The following is an 11,889-nucleotide window of genomic DNA, read 5'->3' as shown; positions in this document are numbered from 1 at the left end:
AAATCAAAAAAAAAAAAAAAAGAAAAAAGAAAAAAAGAAATTTAAAAAAAGTACGAGTACTTTATTTAAAATATATAGAAAAATGAAATCAACTATGCCTTAGATGCCTATATACGATACGAGCACGTTTGCGTATACACTGTACAAAAACTGAAATGGGAAAACAAAACAAAAAACAAAAAATGAAAAATGAAAACGAAAAAAAAGAAAAGAAAAGAAAACTGTTGATTAGCGTATAGTTAACTTTAGTGTAAATCAAAATTGTGGTAAACCAACTCAAATTTCCCTCCTCCTACCCCCTAACCGCTACTCCGCCCCCAACTCCTCTGCCCCTCCCTCTCTACTTTGCTGACGTCACTCGGGGGTTGTATGCAGCCTCGGCTGAGCTGCTGTGCGCCAATTTTTACTTCAGATTAAACATCCGTCCATGAGGTTCACAAAAAAGTGTGTAGAGTTGATAAATAGTAGCAAAAATGATTAAAATAAATAATTACTTATACAATAATAATTACATTTGTTATACAATACATAATAATATTTACCATTAATTCTAACTATAATTTGTACAATATTTTTGATGTTTTTGCTTTTGGTTTATTTTATTTTTTTAAATTCGCACTAAGCTAGACAATTAAAAAAACAAAAATAATAATATATATACATATATATATATATATATATATATATAAATATAAACAATTTGTTGTTAATTTTGTTAGCACAGTCAACTAACTTGGCAGGGCCTGCAGCACTTGCATTTTATATACATACAAAAAACAGAAACAAAAACAAATACACATACATAATTATATATATACACACACACATACATACATACATATGTACACATACTTACACACATACCTGTAGTAAACTGCATTGCTCTACTCTAGCCAAATTCTATTTTTCATTTGTAGATGGTTTAATTTTTTTCATTGAATTTCATTTGTTGTGTTCACATAATTTTAGAAAAACGCAAAAAAGCAAAGCATATTAAACATTAATATTCGTATACTCGTAATTAGTTGATAACTTTAATTTTGTTTTATTATTAAACACTTTTTGCGAAACATTGTTAATTAGAATACGATCAAATTGTTATAAATAGTGTGAAAGTGGGTGGGGATAAAAACAAAAAGAAAAACAAAAACAGAAACAAAAATAAAAATAATGCAATTTTGAAATCAAAACGTTTAACGTTGAATGCAACAATTGAGCAATTTTTAGCTGAACTTTCATGTTGAATTTTTAATAGATCTAATTATGTAAAATCAAAAACAAAAACAAAAACAGAAAAAATACAATTAAAATGGCTAAGAAAGGTAACAAAAACATTTACTTAATTAGTAATTATAATTATAGCTACAAAACAATAAAAGGCATGTTAATTTTTTATTAAAAATAAAAATGGTTTAAAACAATGCGAACTGTGTTTAATTTCAATTTATTACCCAACATTTTCAGATGTTTTTAATTTGAATTTAGATTTTCAGCAAAAAGGGAAATTATTTAGAAATGTTCTACAAATTATTCCCTTTGCGGGAATTACGCTGCTTGCTGCAGCACGCACCAAACTGCTTGCAAGCAGCTCAAGATTGCTAAACGTGCATTGGCTAGCGGCGGCAGAGCCAATCAGCTAACAGCAAGCAGCACAGTGGTTTTACAGCCGTTGAACAAGCAGCAAAATACGCATGCGCTATAAATAGTCACAGTGTATATATACATATAACGAAGTATATATGTACAAAGTATATATGTAGTTATATCCTTTTGTGGACTGCATCTGCTAAGCACTTAGTCAACGCTGAGAGTTTGGCATATTAATAAGCCATAACTTGATATGCTACCATAAATAATATACTATAATTTCAATTAACAGATGACAGGCGACAAATAAACAATAATAGTGGGAAAAACCGCACACAGTCGCTATGGATTATGGGATATATATGCACAAATCTGTGTGAGTTGTGTGGATTTGCCTTAGACAGCTTAGTATATATATATATATATATATATATATATGTGTATGAATATCGATGTCGGAAGCAATGCGGCTCATTTCCATGAATGCAGTTAGAGCTGAGGCCATTTGCCAATTTTGAGCTAATGCCTTGGCCCAAATGCAGTTGTTGTTGTTGCTGTTGTTGGCCCTAAGCCTGAGGTGCAATGTTTGGGCTTGCAGCGGCAATTTGTTTGCAGTTTTGTTTGTGATTTAGGGGATAATGCGCCATAAAGCCAAACACACGATTGACTGAATCCGACGGCACACAACGGCTGCAACTAATCGACACCAGTAGCTGTGTGGCAGGGGTAGCGGCCCAAAGAAAGAGAGAGGAAGAGAGAGAGAGAGAGTGAGCCAGATTGCGGGGCAAGGATAATGCACGGAAAGTCCATTGTGAATGCATCAATAGGCATAATCGCAACATCAATATTTACCCCACATACACATGGATATGCTTAGGCATACACTGCGAGAAAATGCGTGCTCTCAACTTGTATACAATCTTCTAACTGCTCAATGCTTAAAATTTGAATTAAAATTCATTATGGAATACTTTTAGTTGTATACAAATAATTAATGATTAAATTGCTGAATTGGAATTAAAATTCTAGAAAAATGTGCAAAATATTCATTACAAGATTTGTTGTACTTATTATAAGCATAATACTTTCTAGTGTATTTTTTTTTAATTTTTCAAATTAACGCTTAATAAAATAAATTGAGCTTTGATCAAGAATTTCATATTGGAGTATTTGAAATTAAATCTTATTGAAAGATTGGAATCTAATATATTAAAAGACAAAATTAAAAGTGTGAACAATTTTATTTGGCTTAACCAGAAATAGTTTTACTTATTATTATTACAATTATTTATATTTTTCAATCTCAATAAAATATATATAAGATTATAAGTAGGCTTTGTACATAGTATTTTCTTACTGGGATTTGTGTAGAGAATGTTCTATTTTTTGCTCAGTGTATGCATTAAATGTATGTCTATATGTGTGTGCGTGTGTGTGTGTGTGTTGGCTTTAAACAATGCAGGCAAATCCCGATGCGAACTGAGACGACGTTCAATGAGACGATTAACACCTTAAATATGTCATTAGAGGCGACAAATGGAAAATAGATGCGACAGCCGAAGGTTTTCGATCAAAATCTGTGGCATCCACAACGCAGTCGTAGTTATTATTGTTGCTGTTGTTGTTGTTGTTGTTGTTATTGGTTTATAATCATTGGCAGCCTGTCGAACTGTGGTGTCGATGATGCGCGTGTTTTTATTTTCAAACGGCGATTATTTGGCCCTAAGCCGATTTGCTTCAGATATCATTCACACATATGTTTGTGCCTCATGCATGCACATACATACATCTATACATACATATATACATACATCCATACCTATGCATATTTGTGCCTTCATTTTGATTTTATTTGGTAGTCCTTGGCATTCAGCTTGGCATTCAGGTGACATAAACCTTTACCAATCGCTGCCGGCCCAGGGATCATATTTTTGTTGGCTTGGCATGTGCAGCGATTTATTTAGATGTTTGTGTGGGGTCGAAAACTAAACCGATTAGATCTCGGCTTAGGACAAGGCAATATGTAAGGGCAACAAGCAAATGCAATCGAGCGAATTTTTAAAATATTAAACAATTCCGTTCAAATTTGAATAAAATTAATTTTAATGTTTTTTTTTAAATATCTTAATATAAGTATATAATATAAAAATTATATAAAAGTATTTTATATTTATATAATTATTTATTTTTTTAATTTATATACATTTTAAAAATAAATTAATATTTCATGTGTTTCTATCTGTATTAAAAAATTAATATTGGCTAAAATGGCCCTTTTTCAAAGGGAATTAATAACAATAAAAGCAATAGTGATGATGGCATTAACTATAACTTTTAGTACTTTTTAAAGGTCTTACGAGAAGTACATAATATTAAAGAAAAACTGTAGAAATCTAGTTCAAATCGTTCTGATTTGAGCATGTTAAAATATTAATTCAAGAGTTTACAAGCCATTTGTGCACTCAAATAATGTATATGAATATTTAAATGAGTCTTAATAGAGCCCACATAATTCGCATATATGCATTTGCCTGATTTGCGACCTCTGCCGATCCCTCAACTTGGACATAGATTCACTTTAGATGAGGCCACATCGACAGCAGTTCAGCAGGTTCAAATTACATTTAATTGTTAAACATTTTGCTATGATTGTAGCTATTAGGGTGAGGGTGCGACTGGGGGCAGCATGCCTAATAGATTTGTGTAAAAATCTGCCACAAAACGAGTCGAGTCGAACTCAATACCAAAAATGCAGCGAGGCTTAATTTGTAAAGAGATAACATTTACACGTCAAAGCGTTAACAGATGAAAATCATCATGATGATGATGATGATGATGATGATGATAAACTGGATGTTGGTAGTGATATGGTGGTGTTATCTGCTATATGTGTACCCCATACGTGTAACACAATAAGTTGTACGTCTGATGAGAGTTGGGCTGTGTTGGGACCCCGGCTTCAGAACTAAGTGAATTTGAATCTCAATTGAATTGTGAGAGCGGGATTTGGGTGGAAATTTGCTGTTGGGCTACGCTTCATGCCTGTCTGCGCGCTGTGAACCCAATTATCTTTCAATAATAAAAAGGGGGCAGCACAAAAAGTGCATCCTCAAGTTACACCAAATCCAACAACGAACGAACCAGAGACAAAAGCCAGAAATGCTCTTCTCTTTGTTGTTGTTGTTGTAACGGATTTGTTGTGTTTGGCAAATCTGAAAAGCCAAAACGGCAACAACATCAGAGGGTTGCTCAACGACTACTTCTACAAGGTCCGGTTTAGACGGGCGTACCCCTCCCACCACACCCCTCTACAACACTGCCTTTTTGCTGGGCTGACTTGTTGTGTAACCCAAATCTTGCCTGCGGGCAAAACATCTTTATTAATTCATAATTCAATCGGGGCCGCATGCACAATGCATGATTTCTGTTCCATATACGTATCTTTTCCATTTTCCATTTTCAATTTTCCATTTTCAATTTTCCTCATTCTGATTTGACTTCAATTTTCTTTAGCTGAGCGCATCTCTTGTTTTTCGCTTTTGTGCTGTAATTTAATATGATTTTTCAATTTTACAGCGGACAATAGATGAAAAGCTTCAGTTCAGTTTGTGGGTCTGGCAATTGTTAAATTGCATAGCCAATTTAGTTAAATGAGTTAAATTGATGCCGTTTAAAAATCTCACTTAGCTGCACCAACTAACTAAAAATATAAAAAGCAACTGGCCGCTGCCGCTGCTGCTGCTGCTGCTGCCAGCTGCATAAACAATTCGCAAATAACTATAAAACAATTTGCAATTTGTCTGGCATTGCTAATCGCCTGGCAAAGATCTCTGCAGACAACCTATTTAAAATGCACCGTTTCTTTCTTTTCATTTTGTTGTCGTTGTTGTCGTTGTTGTTGTTGTCGTTGATGTTTCTAATCTCTAAATCCGAACGCTGGCAACAATAACAAACAGCGGAAATGTTTCAATCAGTTGGCTGAGTGCTTTTGTGTTAATACATCGGCCATCGGGCTGAGGACTGAGGACTGAGGACTGAGAATCGAGGATTGGGCATCGAGGATTGGGAATCGAGGTACGAGATGCGAGATACGAGAAAAACCGCAAATGGTTCGCCCATTTGCGACTGGGCTCTTTAGCACGGAATCCTCTTGTACCCAGAGAGAGATCCCTAACAGCCACAACAGCCACGCCTCTCACGTCCAACGCCTTTGTTCGCACTGACAGCCAGGACAATGACAGCATCTACACTTTGAACAACATCCGACTGGGAATACTCAAATATATCTATAATTAAATAAGGCCTATATATAGAAATAATTTGTAATTCTGTTAAATTAATTTCCTATTATTATTTTATAATTATATTTGTTTTTTTAAATTTCTAGAGTTTATTTCCTAGTAAAATTAGGAATTTAGGAAATGAAAAATGTTCCACTCGCTGAAAACTAAGGCGTGATGATTTTGTCAATTATTTACATATTTTTCTCAGTGCAGATGAAGAGATAGAAAGAGACAGATTGAGTGTGTGCTCGAGGCATGAGTCCTTTTTCCTTTTTCCTTTTCCTATTTTTTTTTTGCCTTTTCAATGGTTTTATGAATTACGCATCGACGCCTCATGAAAGTCCTGCACCTTTTCGCCCGAATCTGACTCCTTGAGGCACAAATCTCATTAGACGCGCCAACGTGGCAACAATGGGCCGTGCAGTAAATTCAGTTTCAATGCTGGTTTGTTGCTCGTATTTCACTCGGATTTCGCTGCTGTTGCTGCTGCTGCTGCGACTGCTGCTGCTCAATGACAATTAACACAAGTGTCAAATTATTTGTAACCATAAGCAGTGCTCACGCCTCCCCCATCTACCTTAATGAGCAGCAGCATCTGCCACGCCCATTATGGGCAGTTTTCTCAGCTAACTAATCTCAAGTCTTGCTCGCAGTATTTTCTTTTTTTTTTTTGGCCAGAAAGGGTTTAGCAGCAGTGTGGCATGTGTGAAGTGTTTGCGTTGCGCATTTGGCGCTGCAAATATTTTGACAATGCTGAAAGTTTCTTCAATTTGTCACGCCAAATTATCATAAAAGTACCCCCTCGAAACCCCCTCCCCCCACTGGATATTATGTATATTCCATTGTTGCCCTGCCATATTGATTCTACGCCCTGTTGACCGCCAGTTTCACAATTGTCAGCACAGATGCGGCGGGCGGCGGCTGTCTGCCTCTTTTTTTTCTTTCCTCTTCTACTGTTTGCCCAGGGAATTTGCATTGGTAACCCCACACACCTTGCACCCCGCCCTGCGTCACAGATTCACCCCCACAAAGAGTGCAACTCTTTGGCTTTTTGTTAAATTTTATTCAAAGCGCGTTTGTCTATTTACAGTACATTTGCGCACTTAATGATGGGGTTCATTTGGTCCATCATCTCCCTCGCGAATGTCTATCTGAAGATGTGAGCATCAAATGTTTAACTCAGTTGCTGCATATTGTTTGCTAAATGGTTAGGGCATATCGGGGCAGAGCAGTGGGTATATTGTCTGCCAGTCTCTCCAGTCTTTAGCCCATATGCGGGAGGCCAATAAGCCGGCACAGTGACGCAAAGCAATCAAATAGCTAATAAGGGTGTAAGTAATGATTAGAAAGTGGTCGAGTCGAAAGAGCTCGTCTGGGAGATCCCCTAAACTGAAATAGATAATTTATCGATAGTGGCTAAATCGACTCGGCTTCTGACCCCTGATCACTAAAATATAAACTTTATAGAGTCGGAGATGCCTCATGCTGCCTGTTAAATACAACTGCACAAAAGCATTTTACACTTTTTACTCATAATTAATGGATTCGGGGTATAAAAAGTAATTTAACAAATACTTCGTCATCGACAATGGCTTACTCAACTGTTGATTACTCAATATTTCCTAGTTAACTTTGAGAATTCCTATTGAAAGTGTTCAGTTATTTTTTCCAATGTTTTGTAGCTACTTGCCGAGAGATAAGTTTGTGCTGAGCATGTGTAAAATAACATTTAAATAATATCTTGTTATGTTATCTTTTTAGAGCTCTTATCAACAACTAAACTACAGATTTCAGATAGCACATAACAAATGAGGAATCTTTAAGTTATATAATCTCTAAGATCGCCAACGAGCTATAATTTTATACAATTCAGATTCCTGCTTTACCGAGATGAGTTGTTGTCTACAATTACTTTTATTCATATCACAGTTTATTAATGGTTTTTATATATGCACACATTGAAGTAAGCAACTGGCAAACTTAAATATTTATGAGATATTTACTCACATTGACAAAGTAATATCATTAATAGTTTTTTTATTATTATTTATTCAAATTGAAAAATGCAATATTTATGAGATATTTTACATTTAATTACATTGTCACATGAAAATCTAGCAACGCAGCTAAGCAAAAAATTTTGCAATTTTTAATGCCTATGGACTCCACTGTCCAAAACCCGTGGAAGGTTGTGGAGGGCAACGATTTGGAGTTAGCAGTTGGAGAAACGCCAAATAAATTGAGAGAGGCAAGCTGGCAAGCTGGCAAGCTGGCAACTTGGAGGGTGCATAAATTCAATTTTAAATGTACACAGAATGTAAAACTTGTGTTGAGGCCGATGTCGGCTTTTTACATTTTGTGGTTTAACTAATTGAGTCGCCTTGTAAATATGTAAATCGAAATAACCACCCAAAAAAAAAGGACATTTTGAGGTGTGAAGTGGATTCAGAAGCAAGAGAGAGATAGCTATATATAGAGAGAGAGAGACGGGGTAACGCATTAATTTGATATAAAAAAAAAACCAGGAGCAGAGACGCACAGACACTTGAATGTTTGTTGTTTTAGCTGCTGTTTGTTGTTGTTGTTGCTGTTGCTGTTGCTGTTGCTGCTGCTGTTGCTGCTGCTGTTTTAGCCGCTGTTGCTGTAATTGGTAAATAGCCTTGGAATGCGCATTGCAAACAGACAGAGTGTAAAATTAATTACACACAGCCAGATGCCATTTTTTGTCTCAGCCAAAACCACAAACAAAAAACACTACGAAAAGCTAATTAAAATGTATGACAATCATCGAAACGAATGCGTTCGCATTCATCGGCTATCGATGGCTGCCACAAAATGTGGCAAATAGATGGTATGGCAATGGTTGCGGGTGTGCAGAGCCGGTGAGGGGGGCTGGGGGGTAGATTTGAAAATGAGGTCAAAAGTGTCACATCATGCTTAATGATGACGATGACGTTGCGACGAACGTCGGCGCCGAAAACTAAAACTCTACAAGCGACAACTGAAAGGCGAAAATTAACTGACAATGTGGCGTATACTCAATATGTACATTTGTGTGTGCATCTGTTTGATGGGAGACGAGCGCCAGCTACTGATAATTGCAGGGGCTTTCAAGTGACTGCCTACCCCTGCCCGCCTGCCCGCCGGCTGGCCTGGCTGGCTGCCTGGCTGCCTGGCTGCCTGGCTGACAGACTGACTGACTGACAACTTCCACATGGCTCTCTCGCTCACCTTGTAATTTGAGCCCGAAATTTGGCTGTAAGAAGGAAGCACTTATACAACTAGTCAGTCATCTAGGCGGTCCAAAAGAAACATAACGAAAACAATCTGTAGCCTGCTGTTGTTGCATCTAATCGCGCTACAGATTATATCGCATATATGTCTACACTCGAAGAAAATGGGTGTGAATATGTGATTGTTGTTGTCTGAGAACGAGAATTTGACTAATTTTTTGTTATTCTGCAAATGTTTGATTGTAAGTCTGTTAAGGAATAATTTAAGTATGATTGTTTTTAATTTAAAAACATGTCAAACACATTTTTATTTACATCACTTGGACAATTTTAAGTACAAAAGTGCAATGAAAATTAAGATAAATTCAATACTAATAAAACTAAGTCAAATTTTAAAGATATTAAAATTACAACAAGAAGTTTTTAAATGTTGATTGATTTAAGCTATGTTGTCCATTTTGAAATCGAGAATAATTTCATAGATATTCCAGAATAATTAAGATTAAAGAAATTAAAAACTTTAAAATTAAAATGCTCGATTTAATAGCGTTTGTCGATTTTAACAAAGCAGCTGAATTTTCTAGAATAAATTAAAATTTCATTTTAAAATTGTTGATTAAAGAGATTTTATCAATTGCAAAATTTGGGATGATTTTTATATAAATTTAAAAATATTCGAGAATAAATTGAACTATAAAATTTAAATGGAACAAAGTAATAAGAATGAGAAACTACATATTATATTTATTAAATCATATTTATATATTTAATTTAATGATTTTATATAAATTTTAAAATATTCGAGAATAAATTGAACTATAAAATTTAAATGGAACAAAGTCATATGAATGAGAAAATATATATTATATTTATTAAATCATATTTATATATTTAATTTAATGATTTTATATACATTTAAAAATATTCGAGAATAAGTTGTACTATAAATTGGAACCAAGTAGTAGGAATTAAATAACAAATATTATATTTATTAAAATATATATATATTAATTTAATATTAATTAATAACTATTTGTCCTTGAATTTAGGTTGATTGTTTTTGCTGAGTGCATTCAGAGGTAAGTTCTACACATAAATATATTTGTATATATGCATATGAAACTGGCTGCTGGCTGCTGTGCTCTTTTAAATATATGTATGTAGGTATGTAGGTATGTAAATACGTATATAGCATATATGTGTGTTTCCCAGGGCACTCTTCCAGGGCTCATAATGACGATGATGATGCGTTGCATTTGTGTGTGAGTGACAGTGACGCGTCAGTTTTGGTGGCCTCTGCCATCGTCTGGCCGTAGAGTCATTTATGGATCTACAGCCTGATGGGCTGTTTTAGCTGTTTTAGCTCTTATACTGATCTGGCTGGGTGAGCGGGTCGCTGCTGATGTGATCGCTTGTGTGTGTGTGTGTGTGTTTGTGTGTGTGTGTGTGTGTTTGCCCACAGCACGGATATTTTCATAAGGCAGCTAAGTAAACCACTCAAGTAGGACATGTCATCGTTGGCGCCAGTGTTCAACCAAAGCGTCGACACCGACGCCGACGCTGACGCCGACGTCGACGCCACAGTTTTTAGCAGGCTGATATTTTGTTTTGCTTTTGATGTTGTTGTTGTTTCCCTCGACGCACTGTTGTTGCAGTTGACTTCTGGCTGCATTTGCGGCTCGGTGGCAGCATTTCAATACACTCGCCTTTATTTTTTCCAAGTCAGCGTTTGTTGTTGTTTACACAGAAATTGATATTTTATTTCAAAATAAATATCAACTGCTAGAATAGCAGATCCCCTAACAGGGCTTAAGCAACGACAGCAAGTACACTGCGCAAAACCGGAATGTGCTGAAACTAAGCAGCATATGCTAACATATAAACTTATCTAAAGATATTTTGCTTTTTGTACTAAGTTAATTGAACTTGCTTTGGAATGGTTTTAAAAGATTATTTCTTTTAAATGTTTAGGTTCTGATTCATATGTTTTAAATGGAAAATGTGTCCACAAAAATATTCTTTTAGTAATAGTTTTAAGCAATACTATATCTTAATAATATAATATAAATATATATATATTATATTGCGGTACCTTGTTCGCTTGATTAGGTTTTGATTAGTTGTTTTAAGCAATATTTTTTATAAAAATCTTGGGATAATTCCTTTAGTAATAACTATAAATGATAATTCGCTTCCCTGAAAATAAATAAATTTAATTTCCTTAGACTTCTTTTGTCATGAAAGTCCTCTATGAAATATGTTTAATTCATTTTGATATTTGACAATATTTGATCAATATAATTGTCGTAGTTTCCATTTCTCTGAAGTGTCCATAATGTTTGTCTCTTTAAAGCTTTCTTAAATCCTTAAATCCCCTTAAATACCCAGAAAATATTAAAAATTTACTTGAGTTATTTTCTTGAATAGGTATTAGAAAATTTCCATTCCATGGCAATTCTTCTACTTGCCTTCAAATAAGTTTCGAGTTGAGTCTTAACTCTCAATTAAAGTTTAAAGTTTGGTTCTTTCCTGCTGAAATTGCCCAACCCTCAAATAAAAAGATCAATTGCAATTGTTTTCGGTAATGATTTAAATTCTTAACTGTTTCATTTCGTTTGTTTTTGTTTTTGTATTGTTTTTATTGCATTCTAAATGTATACGTAAGCACTATGATTTGCATACTTAAACTCTATTTACAAATACGTACACACACAGAAATTAGAATGAAAAACTGCTTGAATTTTCAGTTGTTTGTTTTTTGTTTATTTTTGTATTTTTTTTTGTTT

The sequence above is a fragment of the Drosophila grimshawi genome, unplaced genomic scaffold, assembly GCF_018153295.1.
Source record: "Drosophila grimshawi isolate 15287-2541.00 unplaced genomic scaffold, ASM1815329v1 contig_1369, whole genome shotgun sequence".
Lineage (NCBI taxonomy): Eukaryota > Metazoa > Arthropoda > Insecta > Diptera > Drosophilidae > Drosophila > Drosophila grimshawi.
The sequence above is the reverse complement of the archived record's forward strand: the minus strand, read 5'-3'. Positions refer to the sequence as shown.